At 49.2% G+C, this 26,035-nt stretch overlaps 1 protein-coding gene across 2 annotated transcripts in view; it reads right to left on the minus strand.

Moving 5' to 3' along the window:
- Nucleotides 1–26,035, minus strand: part of Med27 (mediator complex subunit 27) — a 173,172-nt gene that overhangs the window by 78,931 nt on the left and 68,206 nt on the right. The gene's annotated exons all lie outside the window — the stretch shown is intronic.

Raw genomic sequence — 26,035 nt, forward strand, 5'->3', positions numbered from 1 at the left:
CAGAATGTTCAAACCACTAATCTAGAATCTACTTTTAAAGGGATTTTAAGATAATCACAGCAAGCATTTAGAAATAAAATGCTAGATAACAAAATGGAGATTCCCCCTCCCAAAACTGAATATACTTTCCTACACTGAAATGTACAGAAAGTGGTTACTATGACAATTTATAAACAAGGGAAACATTTCAGTATAGCAGTACAATTTCAAATCTTGGAGCAGGACGATAACTGACATTCATTACAATGCGTCTTCCCGGCACAGACAACTACCTGGGACAATTCTAGACTCTATCGGTATAATTTCTTGATTTAGTAGTTACCCACCTGTTCCCTCCTCTGTCCTTGTGATGGCGACAGGGACCCTTTGGGAAGCAGTCCTGCCCCCCCGCTGCAGGCTGAGGCCTCACTGCAGGGCCCTTGGCCATGCCTCCGGGAAAGGTTCCGTCCTCGCAGGAGCACCAGAGGAGGCAGGCCTCAGTCTCACCTCAGAATAAACGGCCGGGCTGCAGTGGTCTTGAAAGCATACAAGGAGCTGAGGGTGGCGGAAGGACAGTGTGCAAAGGGCACATCCTCAGGCAACTGAATGACTGTTTGGCTGGATTCTAACACTCCTCTACCTCCAGCTACTTATCGCTTAATCAGATGTGTTTTATAATCAAACACCATCGTTTGACAGATTTTTCTTTGTGGAACATAAATAAAGGTGCATTTTGCAGTGGTGATTAAATGCAGCATAGCCCCAGTGCTGCCCACCCGGAAACTTGTTGGGGTGCATTATCACGTGACATGGACCTCAGATCTCAGGGCAATACACAGCTCACAACCACACTGCTCAACCAACACACAGCTCACAAAGCAAGAGCCCAAGGCCACACCCGGTTAGCATGCCGAACACGCTGTCCTTTCACTCGCCTGAGCTTCCAGCGATGCATGCCTCCACCTAACTGGGTGGGCAGGGTTTACAGTGAGAAGCGCCTTACAGATGGCTGGAGGTGACCCCCGCAGGATGGAGCCCAGGGCACAGAGCTGGGACAGAACTCAGGACCGCTGACCTCCAGGTCTGGGTGGCCCATGGCACCCACAGGCCCCCTCTGCCATCTGCAAGAGAACCACAGCTCAGGGCAAAGTGCAAGCACAGCGGAGGTTCCCACGGGACCAGGGAGTCTCCTCCCACGCACCCCAGACACTGCTTTTGTACCCGGCCATGTCACCTGGGCTTCCTCCCGGTGAACACTGCTCACCCGTCCCCTCACGAGTTCGCACCTTTGCAGTCATTTCCGCAGTGTGTTTCTAGAGCTGCCCGCAGTTCTCACGGGCAGGTGCTGGGGAGAACCATTTCGGGTGTAAAGGCATGGGGGACAGTGGGTGTTTAATGGCACCTCAGCGCTCTCCTATCTGATGTGCTGAATGCTAAGTTTGACTCTCACCTATTTCACACTGACTTTTAAATCATTGTTAAAAGCCTTTTAAGAAACTTAATTACTTTGCAGTCATCAGGGGAACTTGTTTTATTACTCCTACTTTTTTTCTCTTTAAATAAGTGATTTGGAGGAAGGTTGTTGAATACTCCTTAAGTTTTTAGGGTGTTTCTCCAGTTCCACCCATCACGAAATAAATGGCAGCTCCGCACTGCGCCTCACTCTCTACTTCGGCAGTCCCCTGCGTGCTTGGTGTGTGGGCCCCAGACCTCGCTCACCCCACCTCCTCCTACAGCCTGGCTGCCCAAGGACACAGCCGATGGGGAATGGGCAGACCAACTGCCAAAGGGAAGCAGCTGGGTAAAGTCCTGTGTTTTGATTCTGTTTCTGCTTCTAAATCAGTAAGTACCTAAAGCTGGAGCAAATATCATCTCTCTGAGTATCAATTTTCTTATTTTACAGTGGGGGGCAGCTGGCCATTCACTCTCTTAACCGCCACAGCCCCATCCTGCCAAGATGCTGGGCCATCAAAGCTGACCAAGATCCGGTCCCTGCCTTCAAGGAGCTCACAGCTGAGAGAGGAAAAGAGAAGGCTATGAACACCTAGTAATGACAAGATCAGGGATGACAGAGATGAAAGCAGGCACTGCGGAGACACAGAAGATGTCTTCGGGGTCACCTGGCTACGAGAACAGGAACTCAGCACGACTACACTGGAAAGGGGGTGAGCTCACTAGCAGGACACCCAGATGCCTCTCACTGATCAAGTGACAGGAAAGTCGCCAGTCTCCTAAGGGATAGTGACTGGGAACTGAGAGACTCCTCTCTCCTGAGCCAGTCTGACTCTCCAGGGGTCTGGCGGCCAACAGCCACTTCCGCCCTCTATGCCCTGGGAGCATCGCCAGGGTCTGTGCCCGAGGACTATGGGATGTGGGGTGGGGAGGTTCCCCGGGAAGGAGGCCACAGGAGAGAGAAAAGCTGTCTGACAGAGGCGGTAACTGTCATGTTCAAGGGTCAGAGGCCCTGTGTGGGCCAGTTCCATCACAAAGAAAGATTTAAGGGGATCCTGGAACTCTGTCAGTCCAGCTCATAATTTAAAAGGAGAACACGGAGGTTCGCTAAAGTCAAGTGACTCCAGAACGAACCCTGCCTCGCGTTTCCACTTCCACCCAGGAATCTAGGCAACTGCCTCAGAAGGCCATGATGCTAGAGACTTGATTGCCCGCTCCATTATCCTAATGAGCTGACAAGAAAGCTATGCCCTTAAGATCAAAGGCCAGGAAAAGAAAAAAAAAGAGACTAGACACTGGGCAGTAAGTAAGCCTATGCAGTTACCTTATTACCGAGAAGAGGGGTGGGGCTGTCCAGGTCCCTAAGTGCTGGTCCCAGACCCAAAGGGAAGAGCAAGTGTCACCGCTAACCCAATCTTCGTGACAAACAGGCCTTGCCAGTGACCTGAACTGGTCTTCCAGGGAAGACAGTGATTCAGGGAAGTCAGCAAAGAAACAACTCCAAAATCTCTCTCTTCCTTGACAAGCTAAACCTTTGGACAATATGCATCATCACTTGCCTTTTAAAAAACCCTGTGAATATAAACTGTTTGCAATGATTATAAAAAAGCTACCAAAAACCACCCAACTAAATAACAAGCGAACACAGCAATAAACCAAGCTAGTTCTGTCTCTAATCTACAGTCTAATCAGAAAAGACCAAAAACAGATCATTATGTTTTAAGAACACTCTAATTATAAAATGAGGCCTTCCCCGTTTTGCTCTCTCAAACCCTGATCACAACAGTTATTTCAAGATCCGGCTTGCAGGAGCTCCACTGAAACAGGAAAAGCACTAATTGGGACTCCAGTAGCAGCTGCACTGCTTTGATGTCGGTGACAAGGAGGACTGGAGCAGAATTCCTCATGGCCCGCCGGTCTCTGGTCTGCAACACCAACCCCCGGCCACTTGGTATGCGAGCCACGCTCTCCGGAACCGTGCTCACGAGATGCTCCATCAGGGACACTGCACACATGACACTCCCTGTCTGGATCAGCTACCAGAGAGCAGCGAAGGGGCAGCTCTGGAACCTCAGACAGCTGAGCCGGAAAGTGTTATCATGCAAGTTAGGGGCCTGGGGTCCCAGTCATCACCTGCCACCACTGTCGGCCCCCTGAGTTTTCTCAGCCTCACCTTTCTCTACCACAGAAGCAAGACGGTCTGCATGGCTGCTGAGGTGAAGGCAGGCGACGTACGCAGCCTGGCCCAGGCTGAGCCGCCACCACGGCCTTCCTCCTCCTCAAGAGCTGCGCTCTGGGCTCTCAAGGGGGTCTGCAATGCAATGTGCCCTTGGGCTGCTCTTGACCCTCATAAAGGGCCTACGTTACTGTAAAAATAGATGCTCCTGACCAAACGAAGAATAATAGCGATTTCATTTTCAGAATACTTAGAAAACAGGTGAACTGGTTATTATTGAAAGATACTGGAAGACCAACTCTTTTTTTTTTTTTTAACTAACTGTATTTTGAAAATTGATACATGAAAGGAAAGAAGCATTTTCTCTGCCTCTCCTATGTAAGTTATATCACAGGACAACCACATTTTCTATACAGAAGCATTCTGGCTATTAGGTGAATAGGCAAAATGGCATTACTACGTCATCTCTCTGTTCCCAGAGGAATTCAAATGCAGCTGCTGTCACCATCAAAAGAGAGACATGTCCAAAATCTCAGCACTCTGGGAAGCTGAGGCAGGAGGGTTCCAAGTCTGAGCACAGCCAGAACAACTCAGTGAGGTTCTGTCTTAATAAATTCAAAAAGGCTGAAGAGGTAGTTCAGTGTAAAGGGGTCTGGGTTCAATTCCTAGTACACACACACACACACACACACACACACACACACACACACACACGGGACCAGGAGAGAGAGGGAGGGGGGAGAGGAAGAGAGGGAGGGAGAGACGGAGGATGAGAATGAATGAGAATCTTTTGCATCTCCCTGTGATAAGGCAGATACCACTGATGAAGCAGCAGCCTTGTGAAAACAAGCACATCAAACAGGACTGGTTGAGCTTCTTGATCTCCCCACTAATTTATAGCACTCACAGAGGAAGAGACCCGTGGTGCAGTGACAACACAGGATGGAGCGGGCAAAGTTGAGACTGCAGACAACTAGGTTTCTGCAACCACAAAGTTTAGAGGTAGGAGGAAAGGAGATGGGAGCAGAAAACGAAGAAGAAAGAAAGGAAAGACATAAAAATCACAAAGGGGGAGAGAGGTCCACGTAAGGACACAAAAGACATCATCCATCACAAGATGTAGATTTTATTTGGATCTCAAGTCACACTGTTAGAAAATGATGACACCTATGAGACAACTGGGAATTTCAAAACCAACAGGACAGCTGAGATTACGGAACTATTATTAACTTTAGATAGGTGGGATGACCGTACTATGCCAGTGCTTTCTTGATGGTCTTTACATTTTATATGCCTTATACTTTAGCGAGTCTAGCAAAATACTTGTAGATTAAATGACGTGTCATGTTAGACTTGCTTCAAAATAACATGAGGGTCTATAGGTGCTGGGTACACTGAACTGAGTTCATTATAGCATTCTGTCTACTTTTAAGTACAAAGTTCTCCACTAAAGTGTTAAAAAATTAAAACACTTAAGAAAAGTGACTGTCCTGTACACATGTCCACTCCCCGTCCTGCCAGGGGTTCAGATGGGTAGAGACGAGCTGTTCCTCAGGACACCGTGGGTCCATGTGAGCCATGTGACAGGGCCTCCGCTCGGCTGTCATTTCCTATGTAGACTTCAGCAGGGAAAATTTCCTTATGATTTATAAAACCTCTGCCCTTCCTTTTTACTACAAGGTCCTAACAGTGCTCTCAGGGACAGGCACCTTACACACAGAAGGGAACTCTCATCCCATTGTCCTATCAAGCCACCACCCCCTGGTGACAAGGCAGTGCTAAAGTCCCAAGGCAGGCGTCACCTGCTATTTCCTTCTCCCTCCCTTCCATGCCTGGGCCTCAGAGCTCCCCGGTATCAGCTGGTGATCCTGGGCCCTGGGACTGGAGGCAGTGGCCATCCAAGCTAGGCCAGCACTTCCTCTCTGTCTCACCATTTAAAAAACATGGGGCTAGGCCGGGCGTGGTGGCACATGCCTGTAATCTCAGCACTCAGGAGGCTGACGCAGGAGGATCGCTGTGAGTTCGAGACCAGCCTGGGCTTCATAGTGAGTTTCAGGTCAGTCTCAACTACACAGTGAGACCCTGTCTCAAAAACAAACAAACAAACAAACAAAAAACATGGGGCTAACCAAAGAATGAGGCAGGTAAGACCCAGAGTATCTTTGTCATTTCATTTTAAGCCGATACAGGAATTTAACTAACACTTGTACTTCTTGCTTTCTGTAGTAGAAACATGAAAACTCAGCATGTTTTATTTTTCCAACTAAGTTGTATTACTTGCCATTAAATATAAGAGGCTTGTTCTTTGACAAATGGAGTTTTAGTACTGAAACCAGATCAGTATGTTGCTATCCCTCTACAGGGTTCCCGGAAGGGGGCTGCTCAGGGAGGCATCTGCTGAGTGACAGAATGAGGAACCGGATCTGAAATGGAAAGATCGCAGAATAACCCAGGGGACATTTGCTGCACAGCAAGGCCACTGATCTGGAATGTTGCGGGCCTTGGGACAAGTTCTTCACTAGAGCAGTGGTGGCGCACTTACGGCACATATGTGGTTCTTCTTTTAAGACAAAAGATGCTAATGTGTGAGTGTCTTTCTAAACTGAAGCCTCGGTATTCAGGTTTAACTGCAGTGCTGGTGCTCTGTGATAAGTAAGTGGGTTTGGGGTTGCAGTCTGGGTGCTCATCTCTAAAAGGTTTGCCATTACTGCCCTAGAACATGCTGGCTCCTTGTAAAGTAGCACTTGGACCAGAGATGAGGGAGGGTAGACAGACGGACAGATGGATGGAATCTACCCCCAGAATTCTACAGGACTTCTTTTCCCTCAAAACTTTAGGTTACTTGGTCTGCCTAGATTACCACTTTAACTTTTTATTTAAAACATAACTACGAGTTGCATGCATATAATCCCAGCACTCAGGAGCCTGAGGCAGGATTGCCACAAGTTCGAGGCCAGCTTGGGCTACATTCTGAGTTCAGGGCCAGGCTGAACTACAAAGGGAGACTCTGCCTCAAAAAACAACCAACCAACCCCACAACTATTTGAACTTCCAATTCAAAACTACAGCCTCAAACCTTGACTATTTCTTTAAAAGGTCTCTGGTCTGTGATTTGCCAGAAGTATAAATCTACTAATAAGAAATTTTCTGTTTCTTAGGGGTGGTGTCCCGCCCACAGACACACGCACACATGCACAGGCACACACATGTAAAGGCTCATAATGTGAAAACGGCCCTTAAAAAGGAAGACAGGTGAAGGGAAGAGGAGAAAAAAAGTGGCCATTAACAGCAGCAGCTCTAATCACAAAGCTGCTTTAGAAATAAACCAGCCACCCAGTTCATTAGATACCAACGCAAGGCCAGGCAAATGCTCTGCTCACTCAGATTGCGCCTGATTCGGACCCCAGCAAGGACCACTCCGATCAGCAGAAGGCCTCGGTGATTAAGAGGTGCTAGTGTCGAGGGAAAGTGAAGGCAGACCTACAGGCCCTGGCCTAGGGACTTGGGGGCCGCTGCCTGAGCCTCCACTGTCTTTCCACAGGACACATGGGACCTTAGAGCAAAAGGGAAGGGGCACGAGGGAGCATCTCGCTCTTCAGTTATCAGAAGGAGGGGACAGTCGGCGGTCTGCTTCCCAATTACTTCTTAAAAGTGAGTGCACCACACCCAATCATTTTGTGAGTTGTGCTCTTCTTGGAACCTCCCTCTTACAATGCTGGAAAGGCTGCATAGATCCATAAGGAAAAAAAGGCACAGAAACACAGCCCCTTAGCCACTTCACCACTGCCAAGGAGGGCTCTGTCATTCAGCGAGTCCCAGCTCTCCCGGCAGCGGTCAGCCTAGACACAATTTAATTCCTTATTAGGGGAGAAACAGTTCGACGGAGCCGATTAGGAAATAAAACCCTAGAGGAAGAGTTTCAGTCACCCAAAATTTTTTGACAGAATTTGCACAACTAAAAAGCAAGGATTAAACTTCAGGTTTTTATGAGAATCCAGAATAGCTTTCTTTATCAAGAGCTAAATCTGGATGAGGGCATCATGTCTTGAAGCAGCAGGACTTCTAATTGCAACAAAGAATGCCTCTGAAATTGTCACCCGAAAATAAATATGACTTCAGAGCTGTTGGCTGGGACTCACATTTTGTGACTATATGAAACGTAATTTCACACCTTGTATAAACATTTGCTCATTCACAGCATTGTTGCAAGTTTTGAAGAAAACCACTATTTGTCTTGGCTAAATTACAATAAATCACATCCTTTGGATTTTTTACAGCAGGACGGCTAAAGACGTTTTCCTTCAAAACTGGTGTAAGGCATGTGGAAAGCTCCCTGGAATCGGGGACCATGTGCTGAAGGAAACTAAAATACAATCTGATAATGAAGGAGTTGAGCACACATGAAAATGCGCAGATGATCCCCAACTCTTCTCTCGGGTTATTTTAAACAATGGCCATTTGTGAGAACCAATCCCGTCTGATGCAGGCAGCACAACTCTCCCTTCATCAGCTCCTCCCCGGAGGAGGAATCCCTGGCCCCAGAGAGGACGATCAAGAGGGCCCATAATTCACCCCAGGGGCTGGCACCGGTGTGCACGCCCAACAGCAGGAAGCTGGTCTGCCCTGCTGACAGCCTCCGAGCCAGGCGGAGAAATGGAAAGCGGGTCTGGCTGTGCAGGTCCCAGCTCATCATGTCGCCGCCCCAACAGCGGCAGTGGGGGTGGAAGGCAACGGGCAGGCACACTGCCAGGGAAGGGAGCAAAACATGCTCTACCCCAAAAATGGGCCTTGCACTGCCAACCAAATTTTATCTGACCCCATTTTCTTCCCACTTTATTGTTAAGTGGTAGAACGAGTGTGCTTCCAACCAGGAGAAAAGCATCTGACTCCATGCAGAACCCCACCCACAAGCACCCACACGTGCGGACTCACAGCAGCAACAGTGGCGCAGCACAGTCCATTCCTCTCATGTGCTGCGGGGCCCAGTGGGACTCCCCACATGCGCTCCTGGTGTGTCCCTCCCCTGAGATCTGGGATGGTCTCGGGACTTCCTTTCACAATAAAATGTGGTGCACTGGCAGGTGCCAGCCCCAGACATGCACAATAAGAAAGCTGTCTTCTTGGGAGCCCTGAAATGCTCAAGAGATCAGGCCCAGAGGCCACGATGGGCAGAAGAGAGGACGTGGAGAGAGCTCAGCTCCGGATAGCACCTGGCGAGCACCCTCCCTACTGAGCAGTGGTGAGGCCAGCAGGAGGACTGACAAGCAGGGCGGAGAAGAGACTGCAAATAAGAAGTCAACAGACTGCTGTCGTTCTGGTTTGTTAGGAAGGGAGATGGAAGTGATCCAACGTGCACTGTCGCATCAATCTTCACAACACCCAGCACCGCACGCTACCATCACGGCTTCGCAGACGGAGGCAAGCGGGTGCGTACAGCTCAGCTCACAGTGCTGGAGCAGTGGTGGACCTGACGCTTGAGCCGGGCCTCTGAATCAGGACCCACAGACGTGGTGAAGGGCGGCAGAGTATGTCTTCCCTGGCCACGGGGCCTCTGGTGTAACGTGGGACCTCTGCAGTCACTGTGCAGTGCTAAGCAGCCCAGCGATCTGTGAACGAGTGGGCAGGTCGTGAAGCTTCATTTACAGCAACAGGCCAGTGGGCTTTGTCACCGCCACTGCAGCCTGGAGTCTGTGCATTAATCACTGGGGACTCTGTCACGTGCACCTTCACACGCTGGGAGCCCCAGAGTCTGGTCTCCAGTCAGTGCCTGGCGCCTGCGCCGCTGGCCCGAGCCCACACTGTCCCAGGACCTGGGAGGCTCCGGGAGTTTGTACTAAGGCTGCTCAGCACTGTGCTCTCCCTTACAGCACTTACAGCCCTGTAGGTTTCCCTCTTCTCACTAGCGCAGGTGCGGAGCAGGACGAAGGCCACCCGGCCCACAGCTTTTCACGAAAGAAAGCAGGCGCAGACCACTCCTTGCTGTTCTGTGACACAGCTCCCTCTACACCTGCTTCACATTTCTAGATCAGCTCTTTCTGGAAGAGAACTTTTAAGCCAGATGTGTAAAACCCAGGTCAACAGCCGGCCTTCCAAGCAGGCTCTGTCACCGCTGGCAGCCAATCTGCAAACCTTTCTCTCGGAGACAGGTACTGTTATGCCTGGGGAGAGTCTGCTTTCATTCAGCCTGGTTCCTATTTCAAAGGCTGCCTAGGATACTTTGACTCTGGTGGGAGACAAACACACGGACATTTAGTAGTACATTAAACCTAGGCTTCCCTTCCAGTCATTAACCATGGATATTTTTAGCATCTAAAAATGTGCATCTCAGACAGATACGTAAATATTTAGCATCATCCTTTTGAGACTGCTAGCCTTTCATTTTCAATCATGCAGAGGTTCGTGAGTGTTTTCATTAATAGTCTAATTATATCATATATTTCTATGCCACACAATATTTTGCTTTTATTTTTGAACTAATTGAATTCATTTATGCTAATAAATGCTCTAAATGGACTTTAACAACCAAAATTAGCACATACCGTACCCCTCAAAACAACTTATAAAACAAGAACTATCAGTTCCGCCCATGATGGCAGTGTGGCTGTGGCCATGGTCACTCCTTAGTGAAGGTTCTCCTACTGCTCAGCTGACCCGACTGCGCCTGTGGGCACCACTTTCTGACCTCCAGTCTCAAAGAGTGAGTTCACCTGGTGTGGTGGCCCCATCCTCACAGTTCCTGGCCCAAGCACCTTCCCAGAGGCCAGCGCAGCCACCAGCCTGTCTGTACCACCTCCCAGCAGCCTCCTGGCCATTCTTCTCCCCACCAGCACAGCCTGGCTCTCCTGCCTGTCAGGTCAGCTCCACCTGCCCCAGCACCGCCCGCCTCCTGGTGCTCTGCATGCCACCTATGGGTCCGCTTGTCTTCCACTTTCTCTGCTTGAAAATGAGCACCCAGGGCCTGGTCTGAGTCTGGCTTGCTGACAGATCTTGAGTTCCCAGAACTGAACCTGGCACTCAGCAGTTTTGTAAGTCAAGAGCTGCTTGTTTGCCAGGCAGCTTCTATACTGGGGCTGTGGCAGTTCAGAAAACAGGGTCTCTCAGAGAAGACCAAACAGAACAAGACACTGGACAAACAAGAGAAGGGCGGAGGCAGATAGGTGGAATGACAGAAAGTACCCGGGAAGCATCTTCAGACTGCTCTGCTGGGGAAAGCCTCTCTGAGGAGGTGACATTTCAGCTCAAAAACAAACGAGAGGGAGACATTACTTATGTCCTCCAGATGCTTATCTGACTTCCGGCTGTCCTGGTCTGCTAATGGCTAAGGCAAGTCACACTCCGGTGTTTCCCGTGGCATTCCCCAGTTTCCTGGCCACTATTTTGCCTACAGCGGGGCTGTCTGCTGCTTGTTTTGTTTTGTTTGGTACTGGGGAACGATCTCAGGACCTTCTGCTCACAAGGCAGGCGGCCGCACCACTGAGCTACGTCCCCGGCCCCTGCAGTCCCGCTGTTAAAGCCTCTCTGCAGCCTCCCACTCTACTGTCATGAAGCTCCCTTTGCAGGCAGATTCCAGAGGCCTGGAAGTCGACTTTGTCTTGCCTGCCCACTACAGGCCAAGGACTTGCTTTTACACAGTATCCCTCACATGCTGTGCACGGGAGGGTCTGACTCTAGGGTTAAACAGAGTCTACTTTAATAGTGTTTATTCTCGTGTTATTCATTGATACTACAGGTCTGTGGCCTACATTAGGTCCTCTTACTTCTCATTTCAACTCAGTGCTTCCTCTGCTTTTACCTTTTGCTGTGTGCATTGTCCTTATTGTTGTCCTGGGTAATTAGCCTCCATCTCCCCCCCCCCAGTTCTTTTACAAATTTTCTTTCTAGTTTTATGTAATATACAAAAATCTTGGCTTCCTGATGTTTAGACAAAATCTCTTCATCTTAAATGAGAAAATTCACTAACCATAAGTCCTGGTTTGATATGCTGTGAATATTTTTATACCCTTTTGTTTTATATATTTACCTTCTGAAATATTCCTGATAATTTTTTGGCCTTGGCTGCATATTGAAACAGACTAATACCTTCAGCATTTCTCACCACGATGTGAGCTAATCGACTGCTCCATTTCCGGGGAGCCACACAGGGCTGACACATCACAGACAGTCAGTAAATGCTTGGAGAGTGAATGATCGGGCTCAGCCTATCCCTTCAGTCACTGCATTTGATCAGTAACTTTTGGGGGAAAGACTGATGGATCTTTCCTGGACTTCATGCACTCTTCTTTCTTTTTAAAGAATGCTGCTGTCTCTCTACTCGACAAAACTTGGGTGAACGTTTCCCCCAAATATTGCATTGCTCTGCTGTCCGCTGGCACTGAATGGGCGCCACAGGAAGCACCTGTGGGGCGAGCCCTGCAGCCTGAGGCACTGCTTTCAGAGGTCACCTCTGGTGTCTTAGGTGGGCGCCGCTCTCACCGGTCCTCACATCTTACTTTCCTCTCACAAAATACATGAGCAGGAGAACCTCAGATCTGGGACGAAGCCTGAAGGGTGGATTTTTGAAAAGCTTCGTGCTGCATGATCAGCAGTGAGAACCAGAGGCCTGAGCAGAAACCAAACTTTCAACCCGTTTCTGAAATGGAAAAGCAAAGACCCAGAGGTGAGGAGGAGCGGAAGAGGGAGTGAGCAGAGTCAGAAGTCTCCTGGGATGCACACGTACCTAGCTGCAGCCCCTTGCTCAAGTGGGCAACACAGACAGGCAGGATCCTGAGCTCTTCCCCAGGCTGCGCCAAACTCAGAGAGCTTCATTCTGAACAGGTTCTGTCTTAGAGAAATCACTGCCTCCCCTTAAATATCACACCTGACAATGCAAGAGATCAAAATGTTTTTCTGATGGTATTAACTCACTCTTTTAAGTATTTCAAAGGCATTCTTATTTTCTTGCAAATTTGCTCAATTTTCTGTTTCCTCCTGCTTTCTGTTTATATTATTCCAACTGTCAGGAGGACAATATTTTGACACAACAGCAAGCAATTAAAATGCTGGGGGCAGTCATGATGAATGTGTGGAACTGGGGGTCCTTCCTTACTGGAACTTACAGGGAAATCTCATTCATCCGGACCCCACTGTAGCCAGGAGTGGACCCTGAGGACGGGCTGCTGCATGTGACTGTCCCCTGCAGGCCGCAGAGCTCCTGGCCACACAAGAGTGTGCTTCAGGGGTGGGGCAGCATAATGTGGTCTAAACGGGGCACAGGCTGTGTCAGTTAAACCCGATTTGGTTCATAACTTTTAGTGTCGCCATTTTTAAAAGATACGAGCCAGGAAAATTTCTGCAAATACAACAGTCAAAAAGTAAAATAAAACCACAATGTTAAAAAGGTCAAATTGTACTCTTTTGCCTTTTAATAATTTTCTAACATTGTGTCTATAACTTTTCCATTCAGAAAACAATACATAATGAGAAACAGTCTGCTAACTCTCTATACAGAGATCCTCATTAACGTATGAATGCTATCTGCACATTAAAGAAGACATCTGCTTTGCAAATCTAGTTCTGAATGAAGATACTTAGAAGTGTGGAAACAGTGCTAGATATTTTAATATTCTTTTGTTTAAAGTTCGTAACAACTGTAAGGTATGAATATCCAGAAACTAAGGATTAGGGCGTTATGTAACTGCCTGATGAATACTGAGCAAGAACATTTTGCCACTTCGAACTAGTCCACTGTTGAGGGTTCACAAATGGAGCCGGAGTTTCCTCTTGGAATCTTTCCTTCAAGCCAGGCCCTTGTGCACTACCCCTGAGTCCCAGGCCCTCAGCCTCGGGAAAGCCCTTTAGGAAGCAGCAGGAGCCTGGGCTGCTCCTGACCAACCTCGCAGCCCATGAAAACGTCTTCACAGGGTCCTGCAGCAGGCGTGTGCTACTCAGTCAGGCCCATGTTACAGGACATGAAATTAATCGTTTTAACCATTTTTTAAAACTGTGGCTAACAAAACACAACAAACGATTACCAACTTAACCCTGTGTAAACATACAGCTCAGTGGCACGGCATCCATTCACACTGGTGTACAGCCAGCTGTGCTGGGTTTAACTGGACTCTCTTCAGCCATTACTAACCGACCAGCAGGGCCGTGTCACTTCAGCCTGCTCCCAGGGTTCGGTTCGCACTCCAGCCACCATCCCTGTCCTCCTGCTCACACACACTGGGCTGTCCCTCCCACCTGCCTCCAACACTTCCGCCCCCATCTTCTCTGCCTCCTTCCAGGGCCAGCTCCACTCTCAACAGCGCTCTCTTCCCACACTGAGCCCACCAGTGCCGTGTCGGAAAACATCCAAGATTGTCCTGCAACTCAGTGATGCTTCAAGGTTGCCCTCCTGAATTTTCCATTCAGTGCCTGAACCTCAGCCTGCTTTCCCGCTCTCTGATCAACTCCAAGGATCCTGACCAGGGTCTGAAAGCATATAGCCACCGATATGTCCCCAAGTCTGTCATCTCCATGGGAACGGGGATCTTGCCTTGTTTTCAACACATGTACCTCCCAAATGTTGGTTGTGCATCCCACACATTTCCCAAAGGGGAAGATGCCTGTGCGTCAAACTGCTGGCTGGAACTACTGACCCTGCCCCACCGCACAGCCCACCTGGCCGCTGATTTCAGTGTCACCTGAGAAGGGTGCAGTGCCTTAGTTCACTCTCACTCCACGCTGCAGCCTGGAAGCCAGGTCTGCTTCGGGAATGAGGCTCTGACCAGATCTAGGATTTCCAGCAGGGCAGAGACCCAGTCACCATACCTCTCGGACCTCAGTTCCTAACAGTCCCATGACACACTGTCTACACAAATCCCCGAGAATTATTATTCCCTCACTGCCTCCGAATACATTTCATCCTTCAGATATAAGTCCCTCAAAGTCAAGGGTAAACAACTCCATGCAATCATCAGACGTGGCTTGGGCAATCCATAAACATCTGCGCCAATCCATTCATCACTGTAACTGGCATTACAGCAGCAGGGTGTGCTGAGGAACACCGGGGTGTGTTGGAGAGCAGAGCGAGGAGACTTGCCTTTTAAATCCTAACCCAGAGCACGACAGGAGCCTGTCTTCCTTCCAAGACGACTTCTGACAGGTCCTCTTAACGGCTACTTATACCCAAATATCTTTGAGGCAGCTGTACCAAACAACAGATGCTTGCTACCTTCAAGTACAGCTGCATTTCAAAAAGCGCAGGTGCCATTAGAGACCTAAGTCTGCACCTGGGGAGGGAGAAATACCCTCAGTTATAATCATTCAGAACTGACACTCAAAAACAGGGCTGTTCTTTCCACCATCTCTAGCCCAGCCGGGAATCCCTTAGAAAACAGACAGAAACATGCTCCATTTCATTACCTGCTTCAGAATTCAAAGTGGACTATTTTCAAGCAGGTATGAGAAGCCAGAAATACACCTTTTTAACAGTGATCCCTAACCCACCAACACGTTGCAAAGACCTGAGTGAAACTCAGTAAGGGCGGCAGGCAACTCTACTGTATGCTCTGCAGTGGTGCATCCTCTTCTAAAACTAGGGCATTCTTCGTCTAATTTCCTGTTTTAAGGAACAGCTAACATAAACAACCTAGTAACTTTCAAAACTAAAGTGCAATAAAACATATATAACATAAAAATACGTAAAATGATTATAATTTTGATGATTCAGGAAGAAACGCATACATTTTTCAATGTCTCAAAGCCATGAACGAGGAGCGGGAGATGGAGCTCAGTGGCGCCACACCTGCCTGGAAAGCACAAGGTCCTGAGTTATTTCCTGGTAACCCTCCCAAAAGATCAAAGTCATGAACTATTAAACCAATATATTTTCCAAAAACGCCTGTTAGTAGAGCTTTTTGTAAGTGTATCTGGTGACCCAAGTAATGACATTTTCTTATTCTTCACTGCTCAATTCCAAAGAGGGAGAAGAGGGGGAGAAGAGGCGAAAGAGACCGAGAGGGAGAACTGAGGAGAAAACACACATGCCAAGAAGAGCCGCCTGAGTCCGAACTGAGGAGATAAGAAAGGAAAGCCTCGTTCCGTTCCTGTCACAGTAGGAGGCATCTTTCCTATGGGACGCAGACATGGAGAAACCTGCACGCCATGCAGCATAAACTTCTGCAAAATCCAATCTACACCGCAATCAATACCGCACCTCCTCTGGGTGTCTGCTTGTAACAGGGAAGACACATCTCATCCAGAGATGAACCCCGAGCCTGCTCCTTCCTCGGAGTCCCCCACACTGCCCTGACATCCACCCAGGGCATTCTGCCATTGTGAGTAACAGCACCACCGTGTGTGAGGGGCAGACACCAGCTGAGCACTGCTGTGTGTTCGTTACTGTTACAGACGAGAAGACCAAGCGTGAGAGGGGCTGGGTAACGTCACAGATGGTGAACAGGGGAGCAGGGTTCGAGCCCACGGTCTCTCTTCTGACAGAGCCTATGTATCTAGTCTAATCTTTAATTTTTTGTAGCGCATACTCTGAATCCTTGGCTTGATGGTAAATTCCTAAGAACAAGGGCTCTCTATCCTTAAAGCCTTACCTAAGACGGCTGATAACGTCAGTTGTATTCATGCTTAATTTTTTTTTTTACAGTCAAGTTGGTTTTTCCACTGTAAGCCTGTGTTCACCTCATGGAAAGGTTGTAAAACAAGCTAATCCTGGGAGGAGGAAGGAGGGGTTCACATCAGCACATCAGATCTTAGCTGGAGCCGAGGAGAAGAGTGCAGCAAAGGGACCTGCACCAACCAGAGCCTCAGGAAGGCCTGGCCACAGGCGGCAGGTGGGACTGCAGCATGCAGACCCTGCTGCTAGTCATTTGGGGCCAGTGACGGCTGCAGGGCCACCTCTGGGTTGGCAGCAATTCCTAGAGACCTCAAGCTTCCTGCACCCCCACACACTTCTGTTAAGAGTGGGGGCCTATGTGAGAAATGGAGTCGGCGCCAAGACCCGGTGGTCAGTGGGTAAGGGCTACTGGGATGGGAAGGCCCAACAGAAGGCTCTCGTACTGCGTGACGCCTGCCCCAGCCCTACCTCTCACTGCATCAACAACAACCCGCATCAGGGCCGGGGATTTAGCCCAGTAGCTCCACTGCCTGCCTTGCAAGTGTAAGGTCCCGAGTTCTATCCCTGGTACCAAACAACAACAACAACACAAACACACAAAAAACCCACAACAGCAGGGCGTGGTGGAGCACTCCTGTAATCCCAGCACTTGGATCGCTGTGAGTTCGAGACCAACCTAGGCTACATAGTGAGTTCCAGTTCAGTCTCAACTACACAGTGAGACCCTGTCTCAACCGCCCCCACCCCAAAACCCACAACAGCCCGCATACCAGGACAATGGTGGAGGAGAGTGCTGGCTCAGAGGGTCTCAAGGATTCTGGGGTGCTGCTTCCCACTCAGTCTCTATTTAGTTCATCAGTGCGATCCTGGAGGATGGCTGCAGACTAATGCGAACTCAATGAAGTGGTGCTCTGATCACAGCCAGGGTCAGATGTGTCCTCTCTGCCACAGTCAGACAGAGCCACTGCCTTAGTGAGTCATGTTTCTCTATCCCAATTAAAAACAAAGAGGATCAAAAGTGGTTCATATGCCCGGGAATGGACAATAGACACACAGAGTTCTGCCTCAGGACACATTCTCCTGTCCTCTGCCACAGCGTAACACCTACTGTGGTTGTGCAGCACCCTTCTCACAACTCAGGCATTTGGCTATAGGGGGTCCCATAGGAGGAAGGGACAAGCCCAAGCCTGGCTGACAAGTGGGTCACCTTGTATGCTCGGCAGCCGCATTACACATTCATGGGGCACTGTGAAACAGCAGTAGGGAAGCCTCCCAGGGGGCAGGCCCACGCGGGGCAGCAAGTCCCCGTCTCACCAAGGCTAGATGACACATGGACTCATGGACAGTGGTGACCACCTGGTCGGATCGGGGAGAAGACTGGGTCTGAGGTAGACACGTACACACGGAACTGTGTGGAGCGGACACGAGGGTGGGACAGCTCCGCACCCCATGTCATCACCCACCAGCAAACAAAAGGACCTGACCAGCTGGCACCAGCCATCCCACTGCCAGCGTGACGAAGGGTCCAGAGCAGCGGAAGTGGAGGGATCATTACAGCAATTAAAGCGATCTAGATACTGATGCCAACAAACATCTAGTCCACCAGTAACAAGAGACCACTGCTGAGCGCCCCACCTGGCCTGGTCCTGAGGAGACCAGCTGTGTATGTGGCACAGGTGGCTGCTCTACCCAGGAAGGTGGCAATCTGTTCTCATGGGAAGCCTCCTGCACAGGTGTCCACGTACACCATCGCAGATCAGGGAGCACACCTCACGTAGCCACCCACGATCCTGAGACCCACGGGACATATCACGTATCACACCCGGCACCTGCTGATGGCCCAGCAGAAACATCAGCTTGGAGTAATACCCTGCAAACCTGACGGGGTGCCGCCCCCCAGAATATAGCAGATACACTGAACCAGGGGCCTGACGTGGTGTTCAGTCCCTAGAGAGGAATACATGGGTCTGGGAGCCGAGGGGAGGAAGAAGTGTCTTCTACACTCCAACTCCTGGTACATCACCGAGGAACACTGCACTCTGCAGAGTTAAGGTCTTGGCCCTTCAGGGGGCACAGCAAAAATCCCACTGCATTATAAGCTGTGGCTGCCACCCAGGTACTTTGCAATTCTGGTCCAGGAACCAGTGGGCAAAAAGAAGAGTCACCATCTTGCTAGAGCCTTGGCGCTCCTCGTAAGAAAGACAGGCCACTGCTGAAAATAGAGGAACACCTGTGGGGAGCGGTGGATCCACAGGGCGCCGCTGGGTGCAACCCTGCTTACTGCGACTGTCAGGTACAGACATGGAAGACCTGGCCCGAGAAGAGCCTGGTGCTTAGGACGCGGGCTTTCAGGGAAAAAGCTCTGGTCTCTGGCTGGGAGAACCCTGGCTCAGCCCTGGTGGCTAAGGATGGGCAGAATGTAGAATGGCGATAAAAGGAGCAGACAACAACCATCGATGGTGCCCCAAGACAACTGTAGCACTGGGGGCTACAGTGGACCCACCAGGCTTCTGCGTGCTCCCTAGGAGGGAAGAGCTGCCTGTAAGAGTGGATCCCTCCATGTGCGAGAGGAGGAGCTGGGCTGCTCGTACAGACGGGGTCATGGAGAGGTGCCCGTAGAGCAGGGTATCAACAGCGACAAGCAGCAACTTAACATCGCTGGTAAGCACTGCACATGTTAAAAGACTGTACAGGGTGCCACTTCTGGGGGAAAAGCAATTACGAGCATTCCTGAAGGAAGCTGTCCGGTAACAGTATCGCAGCTGATGAGGACAGGTTAGAGGAGACGAGACCACAGACCTCGCTCCCAGGAAGAACCTGCTGCAGGGACGAAGGTCCAGCCCTGGATGACAAAGAGCAACTTCTGCTGCAATGCTGGCTCTAGAGATGACCTTGGTGGGGGCTCGCTGAGCCTGCACTGGAGTCGCGCCCTCCCCTACCAGTGCTGATCCCTAATCACAGCGCTGTGCTTCAACTGCACCTTGGCACCACTTCCTGGGAACCTAATCTGTGACTGGCGTAAGCATGAGACACCTCAGCCTCGGGTGGCTGAGACACGGAGCTTCCGGCAGTCCCTGTGCTCAGGTCTGAATCCCTTCCCATCACTTCTGGGCCGGGAGACTGCACCAGGGGTGAGTCCCAGCGTCCACACTGGACTCAGGGCGACACTATGACTAAGCCGCCCGCGGGGTTTCCCCTCACTGCAGGCTCACTCTGGTTGGTGGTCTCGCATCACATTTCTTTGAGCTCTGAGCCTATAAATATCTGTTCCTATCGGCTGATAAGGCATGGCCATGCTGCCAAAAACAACATTCACAGGGTAGTGCTCCCGGCCACCAGGAGCACCGAGGCAGAAAGCGCAGACCTTGGTCCCTTCCGCCTGCGGAGAACCTGAGGCGATGGCAGGCCCGGCTTTCCTGATGTTCTGGATGTTGTCCCTCAACAATGTCGGAAGTTCCTCTGGGGCGAAGACACTGCCACACGCTGTCTAAATGTCACTGAATGGACTGCACTGAATTAATTGGTCACAGGGGACCTTTAAATTCTAACTGCTCCTTTGTAAAAAATAAAAATGTTAAAAAGAGAGAGAGGAGGTTAATTTGTGTGAACCTCCCCAGCCCCTCACTTGATGTGTAAAGTCAGGTCTGTGCTCGCCCCACTGCAGGGAGGGCCCATCTCAACAGTCAGGAAGAGGCTCAGGAGTGGAGGAAAAGGGAACTGGCAGCTTTAATTTCTTTAATATATTGCTTCATTTCAATTGTGTCAGTTTTTCCGAAGTGCCCACGTCACCCCTCCACACAATGTATTTTCTTGTATGTCGAACAGGAAAATGTCAGCTTTCTAGAGCTGCTGGGCTTGGGATGTTTCCTAGCTTAACAGTAAACATGAAATGAAATCTTAAGACTGTGAGAGACTTAGAAGGACATTTTCTTTGGAGCACTGTGATGCCTTAAGGCTTCTTATCTGGGGACCGTATGTACCCCAACTCTAACTCTCTAGGTGGAGACGTGGGGGAGCTACACAGAGAGACAGCCCCTAGAGTCAAGAGTTCCACTCCTTTAAAACATATGCCTGGGAATCCTGGGAGCCCCAAAACAGCACTCAGGAGAGCCAAAGGAAAGTTCAGCAAAACAACACATTACAGAGTCTCCCCAGGACTGGGACAGGGCTACCCTGTCCGGCGATCATGTGCTCCAGGGTCTGGTTACAGAAGGGTTAAAATGAGGTTTCGGAAGGGTGTCCCCTGGGCAGTTGATCTCCTCCGGGTTCTAGCATCTCCCCCCCTACACTGGGCACTCCTAAAAAGGCTATTCATCACGCAGTATCTGTGCCTAGCATGGAGGACACCAGCTTTTTACTTATTGAAGCACAAAAAAGGAATAAAAAGCAGAGTAGGATGCAAATAAATACAAATAGCATGAGTTCCAACTCTAGTGGTTGGGAGGCCGTACTCCTACAAAAATCAAAAAATCAGAACAAAGTAATTAGAAGTCGTCACACCAACAGCTATCTCCAAGCGCAGAGCTATCACACCAGCATGGGAAGAAAGACCCCAGTGTTAAGAAGCACACCATAATGCAGCCAGGCAAAATTCGGAGTGTTTGGACTGAGAGGTGTTTCAGTCTGTAACTGTTAACTTCCTCTGAATTCCCTAGTAACACTGGTAGGCTGGTGAGCACACAGCAGGAACTCAATGGATAATCAATCAATCAATAACCATCGGTTCATGACGAGCTCCACATGAAGACATTTTCAAAGCCTCCCAAATAAATTCTAAGAACCTAAGTTTCATAAATATAACTCCCATGCAATAAGACTTCAACCTTTTTTTCCTGCTCTTCACTAAAGAAGATACACAGACGGAAAGTTACGTGTGTAAGGAGACGCTCAGCAGCATTGGCTGTCAAGGAAACGCATGCTGAAGCCACAAGGAGGCCTCCCCACACACCTACGAGAACATTAAGCGCTGGAAAGAATGAGCACCTCAAGGGCTGGCGGGTGTGCGGAGCAGGTGGGACTCACACCCTGTGGTGGGGACGTAAAGTGACTGGGCCTCTTTGGAAGCAACGTACGTCTGCCAGATGACCTCGATATTGTACACGTAAGAGAAACGCAAGGCCCATCCACACAGATACCTGCATGCGAACATTCACTGGCTTTACCTGCAGTAAGTAGCTGGAGCAGCCCAAACGACCATCAATAGATGAACGGAAAAACAAACTGGGGAAAATCCGTTCAGTGGACTAATTATACAGCAAATAAAAGAAATTACCTACTGAAATATATGGATTATGCTGAGTAAAAAATCCAGATTATTTTAAAAAACAGTATATGCTATATAATTCCATTTATATAAACTCCTAGGTAATGCAAACTAATCTACAGTAACAAAAATTAAATCGGTGGTTGCTGCAGAAGGGGGAGAGGGGTAATAAAGGGGCACGAAGCAATATTCAGGTAAGAAATACGTTCATTATTTTGATTACGGTGAGTAAAGTGATGGTTCCGAGTCATGTTACTATAGATACATGCAATTTACATACTGCACTTTTTGTAACCCTCAATAAAGATGTTAAAACATACAGCTATAAAGAAAAAATAATACATATCAGATCTGTAATAACCTGTGTACTTCTGATTTTCACATAAATACATTTTAGTGCCCATAACAACAGTGCAATATGCTCAGGCTGAGATACCGATTTAGTTAGAAAGGCCTAACCACATAAAATAAGAATATATTTTAAGGAAAAAAGTAAAACATCACCCGTCTTTTCCTGTGATCACAAGCTCAACTAGGTGGGAAAACGGTACCGATGCTGGGCGCATTCAGAGAGCTGCTGGAGAAGCAGCACAGTCAGGACCGGTCTCCTTCTGAGTTTTGAGTCCTAGCAGGTTCCTACTCGTAGCAAAGCTTTCTTTCACTGCACAGATGTTCTGACCACAGCCGTCTCCGGTGCGTGGTGGATGCACTGAATCTCACCTCAAAGCAGGACCCCTCCCAAGGCGGATTAACAGCATGGAAGTCTCTGCCCCAAATAGCCCCGGGTAGTTTTCTATCATGCAGCCTTGTTGGGACTCTGCAGGGTCCGTCACCGTTTATTATGAAGAATCCCTAGGTATCTACCAGGCTGGTGCCACCAGAAGGAAATCCACTCTGCCCTAAGAGACTCATGCTAAGAGCCAATGCTACCTCCCACTCAAGCCTGGCCTGGCGTCATGGGGTCACTGCACCTGTTAGTCTTCTGCATAGGTGAGCAGAGACGGGCACACTGCCGCCCAGGCACTGGTAACCCTACCCAGAGACTTTCTGGGCTGAAATGTGAGTCACTCATATCCTACATGGAAGAGGAGACAGAAAAGGAAACACACACCAGGAGCCCACCAAAATGACTCTGCAGTCAAAGAATACAAGATTAAAAAGAAAAAAAAAAGAGTTTCACTTACAACTAGCATTAGTTGGGAATGGCATGGTGTGAAATATTAACAATCTTGAAGCTCTGTCTCTTTGTAACACAAAAAGAGATCTAAAAAAATAAAAGGATCCAGCCTCTATCTGATGAGCTGCACTGGTGACCACCCATTCCTGTTCTTCCTCTGCCCAGTAATGGCCAGAGTGATGTCATAACCACAGCAGGCAGCTGTCTTCCTGGATAAAATCACCTTGTAAGGAGAAATGCAATTAGAGGGTGCCATGAAATCTCATTTTTAAACTGATTCTGCAGGCTGCCATATTCGACCTAGTGCTTAAAGGCTAGTTTTCTGTTATGTGATTCTCTTTGTCTCAGTATCTCTGGAAGACAGTGCGTTTTAAACTCTGGTCTGTGTCACAACGGATCTGAAACAAGCACAAGACAGGGTCAGCTGAGAGTGAGGTGAGGACCAGCGCCAGGTGGCGAGGGTCACAAGTGCCTCCCAGGTCGGGCAGGATGGGGCAGGGCAGGACGGGGCAGCGACAGGTCACCGACTCCTCCCCCATGTCACTCCACGGCCCTGCAGCATGGATCCATTCCCTGCCTTACCTACCAACCCAGCACGGCTCACACCAAAGCTCCACTGCCTCAGCTACAAGCAGGTTCCCAACTTGAATTTCTGAAGACTTTGTCACGGAAAGTGTCAGATGTAGCAGCCCACCCTCACCCATGAGTTGCTTTCTGCTATTTTGGTTGCTTGCAGTCAATCTAGGTCTGAAAACATTTTTGAATCGACTTGTGCAACATCACAGATTTGTGTTCGTGGAAGAAAGGCCCCAAAGTACAAAAGAGAAGTTATAAGGGTAATATCTGGATATGCCAAAGAGAAGCCTCCTCAAGGGCAAAGGTGAGAGTTCTCGGTTTAATAAGGAAAGAAAAAAAAATGTACGTTGAAGTTGCTAACATCTATGGCATGACAAGAATGAGTCTTTTATTTGTGAAACCATGAAGGAAAAAGAAATTTATGCTAATTTTGCTGTTAGTCCCTGACTGTGGGTAATTCATGAATTAACTATCATAGATGCGTGTATATTTTAAAACACACCATTTACAGGGCTCAGGACCAGCTGTGATTTCCGTTGCCCTCGGAGGTTCTCAGAACACACTTTCTGAAGATACACACAGAAGTAGACAAAGTGGTGCCCTGCACCCACTGCAGGGTAACAGAGTGGTATAAGGACAGTCCACTCTGCAGCAGCACAACGCGCTCTCATCCAGGCCCAACAGTTTACTCGGACTCTCCCTGCCCAACACTTCTGGAGAGAAGCCTGGAGTGCTTTAAAGCAAACCCAGCCTGTCACAGCGTCTCACTGAAGGTCCTTGGGCACCTCACACTGCAGGTGGGACTTATCACAGCCTCAGTGCATAGCCACAGTGCACTTTCAGATTCATAAAAAACATGATCAGTGTGAGAAGCACACACACACCACACACGGGACAGCAGGCGGGTCAGGCAGCAGGAATCAAAGGTCCAGACAGAGGGCTGAGGTGGAAAGACAGGACCCAACCCGGTTCAGGACTTCTGGCTTCCAGCCGCAGGCCAGCACTTCTGAGCACGCAAGAAACCAAGGAAACCCTGGCTAGAGCAGGGGAGCAAAGGTCTCCTGTCTATCCAAAGTGTTCCAACCCCAGCAAGCTACAGATTACAGTCTCTGGCTATTAGCGGAACTAAATATGGCTCTCTCAAGGGGAGAAAAGTAGCTTTTACAACACATATGCTAATGAAGCACAACGACAGAGAGCATTTAAAACAAAATGTCCCTATATTTATTCTCCATAGACAGATTTTTGCATTAATATTTATGAGGGATTCCTCGTTTATTTCTCCCAGAGACTCTTCTCCTGCTCAACCAGAGCGGACAGAAGATAAGTAACATGAACCAATTACCTTTTAAACAGCTACAAAGGACTATCTTGTTTATGTGCAACCTGCCACTTGATTAATCTTCCTGATATACCACTTTCCACACGTCAGCCCCTGCTCACAAGCCCCTCGGCCTGCTCTCCCCGCAGTGACACACTGCGAGGCCTCCCCTGGCTTCTGGGCCCTGCACTCTGCTAATGCCTCAGAACCAACTCCTCACCCCATGCCAGGAAGGCTCCTGCTGGGGACAGCCTGCACTTTGCCTGTCCAACTGGCACCCGGATCCCAGCTCCTTCAATACCTAACACTTGCTCCTCCAACCCACCAGGTGCTCCCAAGCACCACGAATGCACATCCAAAACATCTTGTAAAAAGAAGCTCTCAGCCTCATCAGCCAGGGGAGCTGCAGAGAAAGGAGCAGGTTCCAGACAGGACCCGGATGTTCAGCCACCAGTGCAGGAGGCAGGGCCAGGCAGAAAGGCACTGCAGGCTCTGAGCCCTCAGCATTTCTGGTCCAAGGGTGACAAGAGCAGAGAGGGGAGAGAGGAAGACAGAGGCACAAAACTGAAGCCCAGGGACAGGGATTTAGCTCAGTGGTGCCACCCCCTGCCTCACCCTGGTATCCAAAGAAACCAACCAAACAAAAAAAACTGAAGCCCAACAAGAGTGAGGAAGAAGAGGACGAGTTCTTGCTGTCCAGGCACCAAATCACCTTCTCCCTTCGCTCTCAGTGATGGACTCAGGGACACACTCTCCTCCTCAACCTGGCCGTAACAGGGATATAAACACGCAAAGGACATTTCAGCAGCAACTACTGGGCCTGTCTTTCCCCGGCCTTCAAGTGAAAAACCGTAATGAGCAGTGAGGACAGGGCAGTATGGAGCACCAGCACAGAGGAAGTCTATTCCATACCTCAGCCCCAAAGTGCCCTCCAAATCTATTTCAAGGCCAAGGGAAAGCAAGCAGGTATGAACAGCAGGGAAAAGCCGAAAGCTGAGGGAGAATAAAATCGTGCCTGGGCAGTTAAACTTTTACAATCCAATTGGACAAGGCCTGGGGCTCTTCTCCCAACAAGGCTGAGTGCACAGGTTGGCTTCAAGGAGCCCTGCAAAGCGGAGCCAACTGCATGGGGCTTTTTCTGGTCCTTGTGTCAAGATAACCTTTTGCCAACTGCAATTATAAATACTCAAATAGTTAGATAGGATATAATGCCTACCAATCTTTTAACTTTTACACACACACTGAGCAGACTGAAAATTATTCTGTGGTCAAAGTGGAGATTTCAGATTCCTACAGAGGCGAGCCTTGACTCCAGCCTTGTAGGACAGAGGCAGCAGAAGCACTGAGTCAGGTGCTTGCTCATGACTGATGTTAATAAATGAGCTTTGCTAGCGTCGGTTATTGGAAACTGATCTCTTCCTTATTAATATGGTCCCGCCATGGAGAGAAAAGATTTCTCCATGTTCTAGAATGCAAACAATATTTTAATCTTTAATTAT

This window comes from Fukomys damarensis, unplaced genomic scaffold, assembly GCF_012274545.1.
Source record: "Fukomys damarensis isolate Sample0158 unplaced genomic scaffold, DMR_v1.0_HiC HiC_scaffold_36, whole genome shotgun sequence".
NCBI classification, from domain to species: domain Eukaryota; kingdom Metazoa; phylum Chordata; class Mammalia; order Rodentia; family Bathyergidae; genus Fukomys; species Fukomys damarensis.